The sequence below is a fragment of the Oryctolagus cuniculus genome, chromosome 19 (assembly GCF_964237555.1).
Source record: "Oryctolagus cuniculus chromosome 19, mOryCun1.1, whole genome shotgun sequence".
Lineage (NCBI taxonomy): Eukaryota > Metazoa > Chordata > Mammalia > Lagomorpha > Leporidae > Oryctolagus > Oryctolagus cuniculus.
Genome location: NC_091450.1, coordinates 27,844,817 through 27,864,585, shown reverse-complemented (window position 1 = coordinate 27,864,585; position 19,769 = coordinate 27,844,817).

Sequence of the window (19,769 nt, the reverse complement as noted above, 5' to 3'; positions counted from 1 at the left end):
CTTGCAGGACCTCTGTCCCCAAAGTGTTGGATCATGAGACTCAATAATAAAACCTGCTCTCAAGAATCATTTCCAGTTAGTATTAAATGGAGGATAATACTATGTCTCGTAAGTAAAAGTTATGTCTAACAGCTCACAAGAGAGGTATCACCCTTGGGTTCTTCTTTAAAGACAATTAAGATTCTAAAAGGAAAGAAGAGGGATGAAGGAAGGAAAAAGAGGAAGGGGGAAAAAAAAAACAAAATCACCTTCGAGAAGCAGTAACATGGAACAGCCCTTGTCTAGACTACTGAGGAACAGTCTCAGCTTTTTTATTCCATTCTTTCTTTCTTGGACTAAATAGGGGAGGGAGGAGGAGGGGGAAGGGATGAGATGGGAAAAATTACTATGCTCCTAATGTATTTATGAGATGCATACAAATAAAAAAAATAAAAATAAACTTCCCTTGGTCTACTACTGGCTTTACAGGACATGACAACCACTGAAGCTTAGAGAATCAAAGTTGGAATATCGTAGACTCTCTAATCCTACAATATTAAGATTTGGCCAGACAGCATTGGAACACGGGATATAAAAAGAGACTATGATCCGTAGCCAAAGACTTTGTGTGGAATCCCCAGCAGATCCATCACTCGGTTATGGGACGGCTCTTCCCATGTTTCCCACCTGCAGTGCCTCTGCAGAGAACACTCAGCTCTTTGTATCCTCCCATGGCAGAGTCCTTCTCCACTTTATCAACTGTCACCTCCCCAGCGAGACCTTCATTGTTCTCTCTCTCCGCTCCTCCACGTTCATCACCTGTTGAAAATCACCTTACTTTAAAAAAAAAAAAAAAAAAAAAAAAAACAGGCAGCGTGGACAGTGAGAGAGAGTCAGAGAGAAAGATCTTCCTTTGCCGTTGGTTCACCTCCAATGGCCGCCGCGGCCGGTGCGCTGCGGCCGACGCACCACGCTGATCCCATGGCAGGAGCCAGGAGCCAGGTGCTTTTCCTGGTCTCCCATGGGGTACAGGGCCCAAGCACTTGGGCCATAGCAGAGAGCTGGCCTGGAAGAGGAGCAACCAGGACAGAATCCGGCGCCCTGACCAGGACTAGAACCCGGTGTGCCGGCACTGCTAGGCGGAGGATTAGCCTAGTGAGTCGTGGCACTGGCCAAAATCACCTTACTTTTTTTAACGGTCTGTCTTCCCTCTATCTAGGATTTTAGTTCCACGAGGACAAGTACCTTTCTGTGATATGCACACGGAACCCAGAACTTAAAAAAAATCCCTGGCGGGTGGCAGGCACTCCCTGAACACTTGTTGGATAAATACATGTCTTAATAAATTACTTATCTCCCAGGACTGTCAAGAATATTTCATGAGATAATGCTTTGTGAACTGATACATGGGTGTAACCGAAAAATTACGATTTTATCCCGCTGCTCATTTGAGAATATTCTTACCCAAGCAAAAGAAATTATAAACCAAAATGTTCACTACTTCTTAAATATGACAATACAAATATTGTTCATTTCCTATATTTGTTTCCTTCCTAAGCTGCAGAAGACAATCCTGAAAGTCTAAGTAATGAGTATTTATTCATGACTTGTTATGCACATACACATCCCCAAGGGTATCACGGCTTTAACCCACACAATGACACTAAATTATCCACCTGTTATCCCTAAGCAGCGATGAGCTCACTGATGGGAGACATCCTCCCACGTTCCGAGCACAAATGGATCTGTCCTTACATAAAACCTGATTTGTAGATGGGGAGGAGGCGAGTGTGGGCGGAGAGGGAAGCTTTCTGTTCCGTGTTCGGAGTTTGTGTTCAGAGTTCCCAGAACGAGCGCTGCTTCCCTCACCTCTGCTCAGCACCGCTCCCCTTCCCCTAACTCTGAATCCTTGCCGTTCAGCTACAGGCCAGGCCGTCGGAAGGCCGTTCCTGTTTGCCACTGCTCCCCTGCATCAGATCCCTCAATTCACAAGATCTGCCCACTGTGTGTGTTAGGGTTCTCCAGAAATACCGGAACCAACAGGATCTACGTAACAAAGAAATTCACTGTAGGGACTGGCTCATGCACTTATGGAGGTCAGAATTCCCCGAATGTGTCACGTGCCAGTTAGAGAGCCAGGCAGTCTGATAGCACCACTCAGTTCAAGCACTGGGCCTGAGACCAGGCACTCTGATGTCCAAAGACAAGGAAGGAGCTGTCCCGGCTCAATTTGCCTCTCCTCCTCCCTTTGTTGTATTTGGTCCCTTAAGGGTCTGACCAACGCCTGCCCACTTTGGGGAGGGTGACTGTCTTGATGCATTTTACTAGTTGGGAGGCTAATCTCTGCTGAAAACACTCCCACAGAAATGATGTTTTGCAAGCTATCGGAACAGCCTTTCGCCAGCTGGGTCACACATCAAATTAGCCAACACATCTGCCTGCCGCATAACACAGTTAAATAAATGTACTACTTTGTATAATTTATATGAAATTTGTAATTGCACCTCTCTGCCCTCTCAAGGATTTGTTGAAATTTGGATGCATCTCCAAAACCAATACAAGCTACGATAGTCCAAAGTCGTCCCCTCCATCTCTAAGAGCTCACTTCTTCATGCTCAGCTCTGCTTCCTCCATGAACAACCACAAAGACCCTCAAGGAAGCTCATCTTCCCCACACCCATCCTGCTCAAGTCACAGCCTCTCCCACGGCTCACACACAAGGCTAATACACTACCTTCCCTCCACACTGGTTACTTGTGGAAGCTATGGAAGACTCAGAGGACGTCCAAGGAATGTAGGTTCACTGCCACCTCTGTTCATGATAATAAGCAGAACTTCCATCACTGCGCCGTGACTTCTGTTCGTCCACCTGTAGCCTTGGCAGGAACAGAACGTCTCGCCTTTCAGGAAGCAAAGTTCTTCCAACTCTCAAGACTTCTCTGCCCAAAGTCAGAGTCTCCAGTGACTTTTTCGAGTACTTTTAGTGCCTGTTCCTTTTTTTTAAGCCAGAAATTCCCTTCAAGGTTTGCTCTGCCCTCGAGTCTTGATGATTTTGTAAAGAAAGCCAAAGAGATTACTGCCTCTTTGTGGAAGACTGTTCTCTATCTAGAGTCACTGGTGAGAGGCAAATCGAAGACTCATTGCCTTCTCAACCCTGTGTCAATACTAACATCCCTGAAGTTATTTTCCCTCTGCCGTGCTCAACATTTCAAACATCCAGGGGCCAAATTAACTAAGCTCGGGAAGATTCAATTTCCTCTTTAGTCAAATGGGGATGAGGATGCCAATCTGATGAGGGTTCATTCCATTGCCCCCCCCGCCCCATCCTGTGCTTCCCGCAAAGAACAGATGCTAACTGTGTGAGACTGGAAACAGACCCCAGGCGCTATGAAGATCATGTTTCAAGTTGGGTCTCCGTGGGACAGGATGCACCATTCAGAGCCCAGGAAGCCTGAAGTGATGATATTTGCAAAGACACTGACCTGAGAGGTGCTAACCCTTAAATGAAACAGCCATCATTGCAACAGCAAAATGCCCCGGCCCCTCATTTCCCGTCCAGTGCACGGCTGCACCAGCCACACGGGCCACCATCTTCTCTTTCAGAACTCACTCACCCATGGCTCAGTGTGAAAACGATGCCTTTAGCCTTCAGTTTCAGGAAGCAGCTGGGGCCTTGCTCGCAGAATACACTACTTCCTTCTGTTTTTGAGAAGAAAGAAATGGCAATCATGCTAACTAGAGTCACGGCCCCTCCAGCCCTCCTGGAAAACCCACAGAGACTGCGGCCTTGCTGCCCTCTGGCCCAGCCACCGTCCTAACACCAGCTTTATGGGGCCTGAGCATTGTTGCTGTCCCTCAGGAAACAGTCTTTCAGCCTCTAGCATGATTTATTAATTTCACTGCTTTGGCGGGGTCGTTTATCAAAATTCCCTCAACAGTTCAATTAGGAACGGCCTGCCTCCCAAATTGGGGTTGGTTTTCTCATCTCCTGTAGCCAGCTTGTGGTCTGCATATCCGCCTTGACCACCCCGGGTTTGGGGAGTACCAGATGAAATCAATCACACCTCCCACTTATCGACTTCACAATTTTCGCTGCATGAAAGCACCGCCAAGGAGTTGGGGGCAGATAAATGTTTTCCCTTTTCCAGGACACCTGATGATCCCTCCCACAGACCCAAAGGACAGACGTCATCCTGCCAGCCACAGTCGTCCTAACAGCTGCGCTGCCCTGGCTCACGCCCACCTCGGGAAATGAGAACCTCCTGGTTCAAGTCCTCATCGTCTCTCTCGTTTATTACTTGGGACTGTGCCTCCTGTCTCCATCCAACTCTCCACACAGCAGCCAGAGGAAGCATTCTGAAATGCAAGCACAGTCTCACTGCTCTCCTGCTTACCCCAGAAATGGCTCCCAACTGCCCCCTGAGAAAATGCAAACGTTTAAACACGAGGGTCAGCTCCCTTTGGATTGTAAACTCCACCATCTTCCCGGCATCTAGAATAGCACATGACTCATTAAGTACCTGCATTCTTATTCTTATTATGCCCTTATTCTCTCCCAGGCGCATTTCCTCTTTCTACTTCCCGGCTTGTTCTTGGCAACACCAGCCATTAACATGCCACCCATTCTCACTCACTCCTGCCCCTGCTAATATTTTTCCCATTTTTATTGTGTTATATGAAATACACATAACACAGAATTCACCTCCCTAACCATTTCTTAATGTCCAGGGTAGTGGTCTGAAATCCATTCACATTGCTGTGCAACCATCACCACTATCCATATTCAAAAACTCTTTTCCTCTTGCAAAACTGCAACTCTGAGTTTATTAAGTAGGAACTCCTCATTTTGCTTAGCCCTTCACCCATCAATGAACACTTCACCTGCTTCTATGCCTTAGCTGTTGTGAATAATGCTGCTGTGAATGCTACCCCCCAACACACACACACACACACACACACACACACACACTTTTTAACCTCCTTCCCTAAGGAGTCTTTTGCCTCCTCTTCAGCTCACATCTGTTATTCCTTTATTTCCTAGCCATTTTGCAAGGCTTTCCTAAACATCTCCAACCATCGTATTGAACTCTGGACCCCTTCATCCCACAACGCTCAGAGCACAGTTCAATGATACAGGACCTCAACCAATGCAAAAGCAAGGACCAACATGCTTTATGCATACCTGTTTCCTCCTGCAGTGTTGCCATGCGCTCTGGGTTCCCAAATCCACCTGGGCCTCTTCAACGCTGTCTTGTGGTCTCAGGGGATCATGTGTCTTAGCTATTACATCAATACTCCACTACTGGGGGGAAAAATGGTCAGGGGTTTCCTCTCGAATTTCTGGTGTTTATTTTCTCCTCCAAAAGGCATCCAGGCCCTTCTGTGTCACAGCTTTCTTTCTCAGAACAAATATGAATTCTTTTTCCCAGAAAGCCAAAACCCCTGAAAACGTCCCCTCTTCCTCCCCACTGACCACACATGGCGTCAGACTTGTTCACCGATTCTCCTGACTCAGCGTGAACTTTCACCCCGCATCTCGTTCTCCCCTAGGAGTCCAGGAAATGTTGGTTCTCCTTCTGAGACTGCTATTTGCTCTAGGAAATCTGGATGTCAGCTCCGACATCCCATACTCCTTCCCCCAGGAAGCCCGCGAGAGCCTTGCAGAAACAGGATTCTGGATTTGTCCAGGTAACCACTATTATAATAATAGCATTAATAGCACACCTGCATGGTATCACAATTTTTGCTCATTTTCTCGTTGAATAGCTACTTACTGGGTGCTTATCCTAAGCAAGGCTTTGGCATTGACAACATGGTATCAATGATTTGTTAAACAAAAAAGAAGGCAACATGGTATCAACAATTTGTTAAACAAAAAAAGGCACATGTGTTACACACAGAGGGCTCTGCTGTGATGAACCTGTTTCAAGTGCATGGGCTGGAAGCTTCTCTCGCAGAGTTGCATTCTGACTCATTGAACAATTCAGATCCCTTAACCCAACTCTGTGTGCAGCTCTGCAGACAATGTACCCACACAGAAGGTGTCCACTCTTGTTAATTTTCCCAAACCTCTAGGCTGGGCTCAACTTTACCATTGGCCTTGACGTTACCAGTGAGTATAGATCAAATCTCCAACAAATCACTACAAAAATTCACTGTAATTAAATAATGGGTCGTTCATTTAATTTTTTTTTAATCCCTGTGTTCTCTGCCTGAGAACAAGAAACCGTGCCTCTCTTGTCCACCTCCAGAATTCAGCAATGCACAAAGTAGGTCTTCAGGGAAGATTTACTGGGTCACTGAAAAAGCCAAGGAATTCACTAGAATGTTCTGGGACCCTCACGTATGCTTGGTTCTGACAGATTCTTCTTAGCTGGAGTTTATTCCATTTCGACCCTGACAGCAAAGATCCCCACAACTGTATTCATCGCAGAGCAAGTGACAGGGCCGATGCGAACAGCAGCAGCCTGTGTGTTGGCAATGCCACTGCACGTTGATGGACTTCCATAGTAATTCAACATTATTATGTGTCAAATATAATTTATGGCTTAATACATGCCAGTTTTATAACTGCATTATTGCTATATATTTACATCTGGAAAAAAATAAATCACAGTGAAATGTTCCACTTTGAAGGACTTCATCTGGGATTAAGTGCTGAGCCAACCAAGGTTGTGTTTTCTCAAGCTGAAATCAGGGGCAGCTCCAGGCCTGAGAAACAGCCAAAATCAGTTAATTGCTTTCTGATTGTATCCATTTTTGCAACTATTCACCATCCTTTAGGCTTAAGTTTCCTGAATGTGCACTGGGAATTTACCTCTGCTTTTAAAACATGCAGAAGCCCTTGGAAAATCTGAAACGTGGCCCAGAGAGAGCCTCCATCCCTCCAGACATCTCACTTATATTAGAAAACATTAAAAAAATACCTAAAACTATATAATTGGGCTCATACCACACTTAGTGTTTCTGTTAGCTGAGGGTTGTTGTCGTCTATTTTGTTGTTTTCCAGCCAAAGACATGATCTTATCACAGAAAATATAAATTCCTATCATTTTAATCCAGGTATTTGATTTATGGACACATTCTAAGTTATGCATATCCCTGCCCCCTTTTCACAGGCATTTTAAGTTGCTTCTAATTTCGCATTATAAACAACACTGCAAAGAACATCTTCAGACAACTTTGCATACGTGCAATTTTGATTTCATTGAGGAAAATCTTTAAATACATTTCAGGGTCAAGGAGCAAAATATTCTTTTAAAAAAAGAGTGTGCAGCAAGTTTAACACAAAATCTTCTATTCAGTTTCTAAAATCCGCTCAGACGCCACCTGCCCTATGAAGCCCTTCCTGATTTCCTCAGTGGTTTGCCACTGGCATACTTGTCTACCTCAGGTTTTTCTGGGGAAGCATTATTCTCCAGGATAAATGAACTGTTTAAACATCTGTCCACACTACTGGGCTACATAGTGCTATAGGACAGGTGTGGTGTACCCAGTATCTGACACTCAGTAGGTGTTACATACACATGCATGGAATCAAAATGCTCTTAGGGAACTACTGGAAGGAAGGTCTACCAGTTTCTAAATTTTCAACTCAGTCTTGTATGCTATAGGAAAATCCTATGGAAAGTCATTAACAGGTTTTAAGTGTGTAATTCATAATACATTGAGTTATCTTCTCCCTTGCTTCTCTTCCTCCTTCTAATAACCAATTGTCCCAACCTCTTTAAATGAGGCAATCACTTTCAAAAAAGGCGAGAACTCGCAGGTGCTTCCCAAGGTAGCCCAGTGCTACCCAGTGTGCTAGCAGGACTGTACTTCACAGAGCTCTGTGCACAGAGGTGGGGACCTGAGATGTGCACAGCTCCTGGGCACGTGGCACCAAGAGCTCATCTAGACATCTGAGACGGCCATAATGGTCGACTCTGACACACCGTTCTCTCTTACTTCCTCCTCCCCGCAGCTAATCCATCACCAGTCCTGCCAATTTCACCTTCAACACTCAAATTCATTCACTGCTGCTTCCACAGTTCATGGGGTCAGCCTCCTCACCTAGGTGCTGTGAAGAGGCTCCTATGGGTTGGGTCTCCCTCTTTCTCCCCTCAGTTTCTCAAAATGGAGAGTGAGAGGGAAAAGGAGTTGGGGGAGGGAGAGGAGGTGGGAGGAGGAGGGTAGGGGGAGGAAGGAGATGGGGGAAGAAAGAAAGGGAGGGAAAGAGGAGGCGGCAGTAAGATCAAAAACAGTGGGTTGACAGAAGGATTTTAAAATTCACCTGCTTACTTTTTTTGATCCTTTCTCTCATTTTCCCCATTCAACCTAATGCCTATTAGCCATAAAGAAGCATACCACTGTGTTGAGCAGTTCACTTTCTGCTTATCTTTCAGTTAAGAATTATAACCTAGTATAACAATCCCGGCTATTTTTAGTTACTAAAAATGTCCAACTTTAGAATTGTGCCAATCCTTTTCAGGACAGAAGCATCCCCAGAAAATGATCTTCAGGTGAATCCACTTCCCATCAACTCCCATTATGAATCTGAAGAGGAATTCCCAAATGAGGGTGGATAAATATTTCCAAAGGCAGGGTTGAAACCTTTTCTCAAGAAGAGGTTTATTGTAACAGGCAGCATGTGACTTGCGGCTCCTTTTTCATTCCAGGATGGTTCTGAGTGGTCTGGGAGGGCTTCACTTTCCTCTGTGACCCAGTGTCAAAAACGATCGTGTGGTCCAGAAAACTGTGTCTGGCTCAGTAATTTCACCTGCTGCACCAAGGGTCAAAAACACAAAAAGAACTAGGATTCATGAAAGAGTGGAAACAGAACGTGTAGTTTCCAGGAAGAATGGCTCCGGAGAAGGTGCCAGATAGGAATAGATGTTGATGACATAGAATCAAGTTTTCAGAGAAAATCAAAGCACACAGAGATCAAGGAGGACCTACTTCCCAAATACAGCTCATCTGATACGAGCCAATTTAATTGTCCTTGGGCAGAACTGTGCCATTGAAAACTTTCCACATTCTATTCCATGCTCCGTCTGTCTCCTTCCTTCTAGAAGGAATGTACTTAGCCAAATATACCCCCCAAAAGCTTTCTAGTCTCTCATTCATGACTTCCAAGACCAAACGCCCAACCACATCTTATAGAAGGTATTCAATGATTTAACTCCCCTTAAAGTTACCATTAAGACGCTTTCTTCTCTACCCCAAATTGTGCATGCTATTATTGAAACCCTCTTTACCAGTTATGATGATCACCAATTAGATGCCATTCAGCTATGACACTTTATTTTGGGACACAAAAAATATATTTGCCATTGGAAGAAATACAGGGTTTGTTCATGTTAATAGTATCTATTTTTCAATATCACAAATTTTACCCAGAATTCTGGAATTTGAGACTTGAGGAAAATGGATACGAGAGGGAGATGGGCAGCTGCAGCCCAGGAGAGGCTACCTTAGTCTCCCTGATGGCTCCCCACGGCTACCCCACCTCCAGCTCACCTCTTTGAGAGGCATATAATTGCCTCCACTAATTGGAAGAGGCATCAGTCTCATTTTATTATGAAAAAGGACAGAAAGGATACTCGTTGTCACTGCACAATTTATGAGGTCGTTGTTAGATTCATTACTTGAAGATCAGTGGGTGTAATTAGTGACCCAAATTCCAGTAGATAAAACAGTTTGGCCCTTGTTTAAAATCTTGTCTTAAAATTGAGTAATTTTCCCAACTCCAGACACAGTGCCTTTGAGGGTCATATTTAATGATCACACATCCCAGTGTGAAATGACCCCAGGAGAACAAGAGATGGTTTTGTAAATTGCACTCTTAACTAATTTGCCCATCAGTAGGCATCTCCTCACCTGCCTTGTACATGGTTTCACAATCTTTTAATGATTATTCCTATATTTATACAATATTTTGCACGTACAAAACTCTTGTCAATATTTAACTCATTCCTTGGACACAGCACTAGAACAACAGATGTTTAAATTATGTGAATGAAACTATTTGAGTGACATCTCATTTTATCTTCACAACAACTTGGGACTAGTGATAGAAAAAGCAAGTGTTCAATTCCCCACTTTGCATACAAAGAAGGCTTGAAGGGTCCTTGAATCCTTGAGCCTTGATTCTCAGATTTTAGACCTGGCTTCTAGTCTCTTTCCCTTGTCTTCTCTTGGGTTGTGAGGCTGAGTTCAGGCTATTGAATTTTAGAAGAAAAAAAAAGTGAAATTATGTTTTTTCCAAAGAAAGAATTTCTAACCCCTGCACCCAATGTCCTTCTGCAGGATGAGAAACTTTCAAAATCATTTTGAGGGTCAAGCTCACTATCAGAGAGGCACCTGACATGATCTCTCCCCAAAACAATCTCTAAGCAAGACTGAAAACAGATTTCTTGGAGATGATGAGAAGACCCTGGGGGCAGTCAGAAATTCACAGCATTTTAGCACGGGAAGGGAACTGGAGCCCTGGTCTTCTCCGGTGATAAAAGAGAACCCTAGGGTCCAAGTTCAGGGACTTAGCCAAAGTTACACAGCGAGTAAATGTCAGAATCAAACTAGATTCAGTTTCAGAACAGACAATGGCACTTCACAGAATTCATAGAAAATGGAATTAAAAGTTTATTGTTTTGAAAATATTTAATTCTATTTGAAAGACAAAGAGAAATCCTCCCATCCAATAGTTCACTCTTTTTTTTTTTCCTAAGATTTATTTATTTGAAAGGCAGAGACAGAGAGGAAGCTCTTCCATCCGCGGATTCACTCCCCAGTTGGCTGCAATGGTCAGAGCTGCACCAATCCGAAGCCAGGAACTTCTTGCAGGTCTCCTATACGGGTGCAGGGGCCCAAGGACTTGGGCCATCTTCTACTGCTTTCCCAGGCCACAGCAGAGAGCTGGATTGGAAGTGGAGCAACCTTGACTAGAACCAGTGCCTCTATGAGATGCCAGCACTGTAGGCAGTGCTTAACCTGCTACGCCATGGCACCGGCCCCAGTTCACTCTCTAAATACCCACAACAGGGCTGGCAGAGCCTGAAACCAGGAGCCTGCAAATCTCTGAGTCTCCTAGATGGGAGCAGGGACCCACACACGTGGGCCATTATCTGCTGCCTCCCAGAATACACAGTATTGGGAAGCTGAATCAGAAGCAGAAGGGCTGAGACTTGAGCCAGAGATCTTCAATCTGCTGGTACACTCCCCAAGTGGCTGCAACAGGTGGGGCTGGGCCAGGCGCTTCTTCTGGGTCTGCCATGTGGGTGCAGGAGCCCAGGGACTTGCGCCATCCTCCTCTGCTTTCCCGGGCACATTAGTTGGGAGCTGAATGGGAAGTGGAACAGCTGGGACTCGAACCAGACCCATATGGGATGCCGGTCCTGCAGGCTGTGGCTTGAACCTTCTGTGCCACAGTGTCAGCCACAGATAGGTTTATTTTGAAGCAAACAACTTTGAAATCCATGGAAAATGTTTTCATAATGCATGTTTTCCATAAACTTTATGAAGACCCCTCTTATGTATGGATTTTTTTTTTTTTGACAGGCAGAGTGGACAGTGAGAGAGAGAGACAGAAAGAAAGGTCTTCCTTTGCCGTTGGTTCACCCTCCAATGGCCGCCGCGGCTGGCGCACTGTGGCCGGCGCACCACGCTGATCCGATGGCAGGAGCCAGGTACTTATCCTGGTCTCCCATGGGGTGCAGGGCCCAAGCACTTGGGCCATCCTCCACTGCACTCCCGGGCCACAGCAGAGAGCTGGCCTGGAAGAGGGGCAACTGGGACAGACTCCGGCGCCCTGACCGGGACTAGAACCCGGTGTGCCGGCGCCACAAGGCGGAGGATTAGCCTAGTGAGCCACGGCGCCGGCTAATGTATGGATTTCAAAACCTTTTGTACCAAAATAAATCTACCTTTTTTAAACTGTATTTTCCAGATACATCATAAAGTGTCCTTATACTTTCTTTAATATATTATTTCCTTCCTTTTTAGCCTTAAAAATTTTTGATGAGCACACGGTACTTTTACATTTTTACAGAGTGTAAGACTGCACGCATGTATACAGTGTACATGGATCAGCTCGGGTAATCAGCATTTCCTCTCTTCCAGTCCTCCAGAGAGGAAGCACTCCAGGTGCTGTGGCACTTACCACCTCGTTCCTCCTACCTGTGTTCTGCCACCTATCGTCCAACCTCCCTCCATCTCCCACCGCCCTTCCCCATCTGTGGGCATCACTATTCTAAATTCACACCGCGTAGGAGAAAGAACATACGGCTTTTGTCTTTCTGTGAGGCTCATTTCACTTAATGTAATGACCTCCAGTTCAAGCCATGGTGCCGAAAATGCTAGAATTTTGTTCTTTTTTGTGGCTGAATAGTACTCAGATATATGCCTAGGTCAGGGTTTCTCAACCTGGGCCTTGTGGCTATTTTGGGGGCTTTTCCATGCACTGTAGAAAGTTCAGCAGCATCTTCCCTGGGTGGATGTAATCTTTGTCTCAGAATTGCAAAGTTAATCTTTAATGATTGATTCCATTTGACTATCACAGAAATAAGAGATGGGCAACAGTGGAGAGACAGCCTGACTCATCATTTGAACAGGGCCTAATATTTTTAGGATCCAAATTCACCCAAGGTGGCCCCAAAGATGCCCAATCTCCCAACAACCAGACTTGGGGGGTTCAATATCGAAGCCAGATGTCACTTTTTTTATATAAAAGAAAAAATGAAGCTCAGGACCTAATGCTAATAATTAAAATTATGCATCAGAAAACTGCTTAACATGGAACCCAAGAACAGACTTCCTCACATCATCCTCACTCCTCATGTGAACTCTAGCAGCTCGCTATCCCCACCTCCAGTCTACAGATCGACCTACTCAGTGCCCCACACGCATGCATTCATTCACTACACAGACGTCAACGCCAAAAGGGGAGAGAGCAATCAGCAGCATTTTTACGTGTTGGTCAGATCACTGATGTATTCCTCTGCTGGCTGCCCAACCCCTCCGACCTCCCAAAGGGTAGAACTCTCAGTCCACTCTCACCTTCCATCCAGGCCCATGATGCATACATGGTAGCCACCCTTGCCCAGTGTGTACTGAGTTTTGTAAAGAAATTCTGAGATGCCCTGTTTGCAGGGGTCTAGTCAACCAGAACTGGGTCTGGGTTGGCCTCTGAGGACCTCTTATGTGTTGTAGTTATTATTTTGTTTGTGCCTGTACCAGTAGCCACCAGGAATTTCTCCGGAAAACTCCGCCTTGTAAAATGATAGTGTTCGGGAGGGGTCACACTCTACCCGGTGGGTCGTCGTCGTCTTCTTCGCAGGAACCCTCATAAATGACGCAGCTCTTAGTCCTTGCCTGAACAAGACCTCTGCCAGCTGTCACGCTTTAACACATGCGGAGGGAACGGGTCAACAGGGAGGTCCTCTCCAAGCAACTTTCTTGAGAGTCACAGGCATCTATGAGCGTCCGGAGCAAGGTGTCCCAGGGGGAGGGGGGGGAGGAAGGAGACTTCACAGCTGGGTGTCCTGGGGCTGGCCTGAAGCCTGACCAAGCCTCTTCCTAGCCACCTGATAGGAACAAGGGGAGTGCTGAGCCTTGGTTCGCTTCACCTGCAAACTGAGGATGACGATGGTGCCCAGTACAGTAAGCGCTCAAATTCAGGTTCCATTTTATTAGAGGATAATAATGAAAGTGAGGATTTAAGACACCGTGTCTCCTTTTGCATTCTTAACTGAGATATTTGTGTGTTTACCAATTCTGATTCACAGTATGAAGTGGAGAAAGTCCTGAACAGAAACACTTAATGAGGCAGTGACTCTATGGAAAGTCACTAAAATTGGAGCAACACATCTTCCCTGCTCCGGAGAAAAAGATGAATCCTGTCTTTCTATTTACCAATTACGTGGCCTAGGAAAGTTCCTCAACATCTATTAGCTCCCGTTTTCTTGCATTTAAATGGAAGATAAAGATATCTGAGGAGATGGGGATTCAACAAGCGAACTCAGTGGATGCACAGAATAAAGCGTCACGCCTCAACCAACAGCAGTCCTGCCTGTCAGCCGATGTGAACTGACTTAGCTTCCCCGGACCTCAATTTCTGCAAGATAGGAAGCACCTCCATGTAACAAGGATTAATAGATAAATATGCAGATGGATATTTAGATAGATACATAACAAATAATTAGATAGATTACGGATAGCTGTCTATTTCTACCTAACAAATTATCCCACTGCATAGTGGCTGACCGCTGAAAAACCATTTGCTACGCCATTCTGAAGCACAGGAACTGGAGTTTAATTGATCCATGTGCCCTTGTCTCAAGCTTCCCCACAAGGGCCTGGTCCAGGCTCTGATCTCGTCTGACGGCTTCAATGGAGATGGGATCCACCTACCGGTTTTGTAACACAGATGTTTCTAGCATTCAGGTTCTTGTGGATTGTCGGACTGAGGCCATAAGATTCTCATTGGCTTCTGAGTAGAGCCTCATGTTGATACCAGTTCCTAGCTCCATGGGCCGCTCCACAGGGTAGCTCACAGCCACCAGCGTGGACAAGTGAGAGGCCAGGAAACAAGAGAACAAGATGGAAGCCACAGTCTCTGTAACCTATTTTCTTTCCTTTTTTTTTTTTTTTTTTTTTTTTTGACAGGCAGAGTGGACAGTGAGAGAGAGAGACAGAGAGAAAGGTCTTCCTTTGCCGTTGGTTCACCCTACAATGGCCGCCAAGGCCAGTGTGCTGCAGCCGGCGCACCACGCTGATCCGAAAGCAGAAGCCAGGTACTTCTCCTGGTCTCCCATGGGGTGCAGGGCCCAAGCACTTGGGCCATCCTCCACTGCACTCCTGGGCCATAGCTGGCCTGGAAGAGGGGCAACCGGGACAGAATCCGGCACCCCGACTGGAACTAGAACCCGGTGTGCCGGCGCCGCAAGGCGGAGGATTGGCCTATTGAGCCATGGCGCCGGCCCTGTAACCTATTTTCTTAAGTAATACACCATAGCTTCAGAATTGGTGTTCAACTAGTTACCTGCGAATCACTGGGTGAAGTCCACACTCAAGGGGAGAAGATCACAGAAGGACACAAGAACCACAAGGAACAAACTCAATAACTGCCTACCACCACACTAGGACATTTAAGAACCCTGTGTTATTCTACTAAACCCAGCAGACCCAACTGCCCTTCATCATCTTAATCATTTTAATCGCATATTTGATTCTTTTTCATGTTCACACCCATGCTCCTTTCCTGTGGCTTTTGGGTACGGAGAGTGAGGTAGGATTGGGAGAATGTGAACAGGCAATGAGGGAGGCCTGTGAGTTCTGGATGAGCTCCACACTTGTTCTTATAAAATGGCAGCATTTCATACTGCATATTGTCTCCATGTATGGCTACAACGTGGAGTCGCCACCTTGGAAAATTAAACGTCATAGAAAGCTGGCCATGGCCCCACTTGCCTCTCACTGTGGCAGTAAAAGATGGAAAGAACTCCAAACTGCTACAACTATTGCACTATTTTTGCAAAAGGTTTTATCGGAGCCTGCATCTCTTCCTTAGGAAGTTTACAAAACCCAAGTTTAAAAGCAGCCAAAATGAGGTGAAAAGCTTTAGGGAGTAAAGGGATAAAATATTCAAGAGATTGGGACAGTGCTGTAGCACAGCAGGTTAAACCGCTGCCTTCAGTGCCAGCAACCCCTATGGGTGCTGGCTCGAGCTCCCTGCTAATGCAGGGGAAAGCAGGGGAGGATGACCCAGGTCCTTGGGCCCTGCATTCATGTGGGAGACCCAGAGCAGCTCTGGGCTCCTGGCTTCCGTCTGGCCCAGCCCTGGCTGTTGTGGCCATTTGGGAAGTGAGCTATCAGATGGAAGACTTCCTTCTCTCTCTCTCTCTTTGCCTCTCTCTCTCTCTCTGTAACTCTACCTTTCAAATATATAAACAGTAAATCTTTTTTAAAAAAAAATCTAAGAGAATTGTATAAAGTGGGGATAAAGATACACATGGAGATACACACAAGTGAGCAGACAGCAACATGATGCTTCCCAGAAATTGGGGGCAGTTATTCTCCAGGGGGCAATCCCTCGATTGGAGGAGAGAATTTAATGCCCTGACCCAGCCGTCCTTTATCCTTCCCCTCCTCTACTGAAATGCTCATAAAGTAAAGGTTAGTCCCATCCTAAGGATATCGTCCACCTTTTCCAAACCATGCTATTAAGTTGTATTAACCCCTGGGGGCTCGGCCACCGAACAGGAAAAATGTGTGCTAATGTGGCTCGCCTGGCGTTAAGCTCATTTAAAATCTGGAATACCGTGGAGAAAGTTCCCCAGGCTAAGATAAGGTTAACGAAATCTAAATCTCAGCAATGAACTCGCCTCCCAAGTTGTAGAAATAATTAGCTCTGGGAGGGACATCATTTGTTCATTCAATGCATTGACTCGGGCCCTTCCCCATCTCCGTAGCTTGGGTGCTTGAGAACTGGGAGACAGAGTGGTTTTGTATGAATGTCCCCCATTCTGCACAGCTGAAAGGTAAGTCTTTATATACAAAGGTTTCTATATAAGGGCTTTGCCCAGTACAGAGGGCTGAGAGCTTTGTCTTTAGACTTTGTGTGCAGATGGTATTCTTATCAGCCTATCTTTTCCTCCTTTTGGTAACAGTGCCCAACTCTGCTTTCAGGAATCACACCTTGGACACTCCATATTGCCCTGGGGGAGCTGTGGATGGTGACGTCCTTCTCCAACCTCTCCCACTACAGGGTGGTCATGTGACCCAGGCAGACCAATCCAATCATACAGAGTGCAAAAAGGGCCATGATTTGGGCAAATTAGAGTCATCCTTAAATTTCCATACACAGGTGCAGAGAGAGAGAAGGGTTTATTTTTCCTTTTTGGATTTTGAGCTCATAGTTTTCCCTGGTCATTTTTACCGCCATAAGGGGAAGTCTGAGGATAAAGTCACTGGTTTGAGAAAAACAGAGCCTCAGTAACGTTGCTTGAACACCCACATCCAGCCCTGGACTTCCCAGAGAAGAGTCGCTTTCTACGGCTTTTTTAAGCTGATTTGAATAAATTTCCTGCCACTAACAGTTAAAAGTGCTTTGGCCAATACTACGATAAATAATGGAGCCACTGAGTGTACACACTTAGGATACCAAGACAACTGGCACGAATCCTGGCCCCAGAGAGCTCCTAGCTGAGGACGTGGGTGCTGGTTTGAGACATGAACAGTGGAGTCGAACAGCCCTGGGGTTGAATCCCAGCCTCCTCGTTCCCCTTTGTGTGTGTGTGGTAGGAAGGATTCTAAGGTGGCCTCCCGACTCTCCCAACACACACCCAGATACTGCGGAGCACGCCTTCTGCACCACAGGCCAGTCCTGTGAGTGATGCCACTTCCCCGACAAGACGATTGTCTACACAAGAGGCGAAGGAGACTCCACCAGCAATGAAGACGCAAAGGAACATGAGCTTGGTGGGCCTGGCCTAAACAGGAAAGAGCCCTCAGAAGAGGAAGAAGCCTTGTTCAGAGAGACAGGGGGCCTTGAATAAAGAGCCACGTGGCAGACTGCTTGTGGGAAGGGGCTGTCTCTAGGAGCTGGGTGCCTCAGGGCTGGGACTGCCCAGAACTAGATTATACCAACAACCTGAAGGCGCTTGGAAGACGGCCCCTCATCATAGCCGAGAACGAAGCCAGAGTAACCCCTCACCTGCAGCCTTGCAAAAGCCTTGCAAAGGACTGAACTAGTTTTCCCTGGAACCCCGGAGTCACAGACACTGGGAGGCAGTAAATGTGTGTAGTTTTAAGCTCTTACGCCTCTGGTGATTTCTTCTATTGCAATGGAAAACAGGGTATCCTTGTGGAAAATTCAGGTTTCTGGGCCTGGAATTCCTCATGTAATAAACAGTGATAGCGGAAGCACCTGCTTAAATGGGCGATCGTGAGGGTTAATTGGTAACTCCTGTATGATTCAGTGCCTGACCTCAAGTTCAATTCTTCCCTCGCTGACTGAGCTCTCCACATTTTAAACGTGTGGCTGTGTTTGCACACGCACACACTGGTGCCCGTGTGGGATAACAAGCATTTCTTACATCTGGCACCAAACACCCATGACCAGTGAAAACACTCTGCATCCTCAAGTTCACATAGTCCAACCTCTCGCTTTTGTAGCAAGTGAAAATAAGGCCCAGAAAGGAAAGGGCTGGCGCCGCGGCTCAACAGGCTAATCCTCCGCCTAGCGGCGCCGGCACACCAGGTTCTAGTCCCGGTTGCCCCTCTTCCAGGCCAGCTCTCTGCGGTGGCCCAGGAGTGCAGTGGAGGATGGCCCAAGTGCTTGGGCCCTGCACCCCATGGGAGACCAGGAGAAGCACCTGGCTCCTGCCATCGGATCATCGTGGAGCGCTGGCTGCAGCGTGCTAGCCACGGTGGCCATTGGAGGGTGAACCAATGGCAAAGGAAGACCTTTCTCTCTCTCTCTCACTGTCCACTCTGCCTGTCAAAAAAAAAAAAAAAAAAAAAAAAAGAAGCTGTCACTTCTTTTACGACCTAAGTTCAGACGTGACATGCAATCACTCCAGCCATTCACTGGCACACAGATCAACCCTGGTGTCAGGTCAGAGGACTCCGTAAGGGTGTGGATACCAGGAGTCACCATTGTTACAGGCTGGGATTAGACCTAATCTTCCAAACTCTTGCCTTTAACCTAGAGAAGACTCTTAAGTACAGGCCCAAATACGGCAAGCAGTGTGATTAACTTTATTTACAAAGTCAGAAAAATACACGGACTCATTAGGGCTTTATTTAGGGAGAATGGGGGCAAAACAAAGGGAATTACCATATCCTGCTCTGCTCGTCCTGAATTCAAGAGGAGGACAGGGTATATGCGGCCTTCTTCCTCGCCTTCTATAAGCTTAGACAACAGGAAGTGGTAACGCGGTACCACACCCACGACCCGGGTAAGAGTCGGCACTTCCTGGGGAGGGGTCCCCTGATTAACAGGTAGATGAACATGGCAACACGAAGCTAAGAGGGTGCGGCTTGCACCTCATGAACTTGAAATTATCTAAGCTTTCCCACATCACAGTCACTGGGGCCCTCCTCGGGGCAGCTTCCCTTCTCTATCAGCTACACAGCCCCTTACAGAGAGTCTGAAATAAAAGCCCACCAACAGAAAGGTAGGATGACTCTGTCCCAGCCCTTGTGGGTAATAGAAATGGGAAGACGGTGACTGCGGTATCCCTGCCAAACAGCAAATGAAAATGGCATTTGAAAACTGCGATTACTACTCCTTTCCCTGAGAAGGTCTGTTCGGTTTAATGATCTACATTCCAATTGGAGGTCTTAAATGCCTTAGAATACGCGGATGCTCTACCACATGACAGCATCTTCAGCAAGAACGGCGAAATGATCATTACTGCAGTTGGCTCTGAGCAAAGCTTTCAGGTGGCCTTGAAAACCAGAGCCGCGCTGCAGCAGGAGGGGGGTACCATGGCTTCCAGAAGCCGCTGCCCCTCAGCATGAACAGGCACTACCCAGTCCGACCCCAATCTGGCTGTCCAGCCTCGGCCCCCGCCCTGGCCTCGCGGAACGCGGCCCCAGCATGATTGAAAGACTGTTTTCCACGAGTAGAAACGTCACCGTCGATGTGGACTCCAAGTGAACGGGCAGCCTCGACCTCAGCAGGACGACCTCACGCGCAGACATTTAATCAAACCCCTGACTTCCAGAGTGAAGTTGACAAAAAAGAGAGGCAGAGTGAGAGTTGGTATTATACCAAAATTGATAAAGTACTGCTGGAAACTTCTACCCAG